Raw genomic sequence first — 690 nt, 5'->3', positions numbered from 1 at the left:
CGTTGGGGAGCTCAAGAAGATAGGGCGAGGGTAGGGGGGTTACAAAAGCGTGATGTAGAAGGTCTCGCGACGCTCACCCTGCCCTTCCCCGTTACACGCGCGCAGTTCGGCCTTGACCGCATCAATATCTTCGAGGGCACGAATTACAAGGTGCGTAGGACGTTGTTGGGCATACATGGGGAGGAGGTGTCCGCAAGAATGCCGCCTTCAGTCCTGTGCCATCTCACCTTCCCGTCCCCGGGCCCCTCCAGACGATCGACCAGGTCATGGCCTTCTTCGTGGCGCACAACATCAACGCGCTCCGGCTTCCCTTCTCTCTTGCTTTTGCGCTCACGCCCATGGACCACGAGGAGGCAGAAGCCGGGGGGGGGCAGGGAGAGCTCCAGTACCCGGATCGGGGGAAGATCTCGCCGGAGTACATCGGGTAAGTATTGGGGAGAAGGGAGGGAGAAATGGCAGGGGCGCATGATAATGTCCACTGAAGAAGTTTGGATAGATCCAATGGCAGTGTGCATTCATGCATATTTCCGCACTCGCTCCAGTCTGACGAGCTGGGAGATCATCGACCTCCTGTTCGAGAAGGCCAAGGAGAACGGGATCCTCATCCTGCTCGACATGCACACCCTCGACCCCGACAAGGGCGTGAGCCGCTTGTGGTACGATCCTTCCAAGTACTCAGAAGCCACGGTC

This window comes from Nannochloropsis gaditana (assembly GCF_000240725.1).
Source record: "Nannochloropsis gaditana CCMP526 unplaced genomic scaffold scaffold465, whole genome shotgun sequence".
Classification (NCBI taxonomy): Eukaryota; class Eustigmatophyceae; order Eustigmatales; family Monodopsidaceae; genus Microchloropsis; species Microchloropsis gaditana.
Note: the sequence above shows the minus strand (reverse complement) of the source record.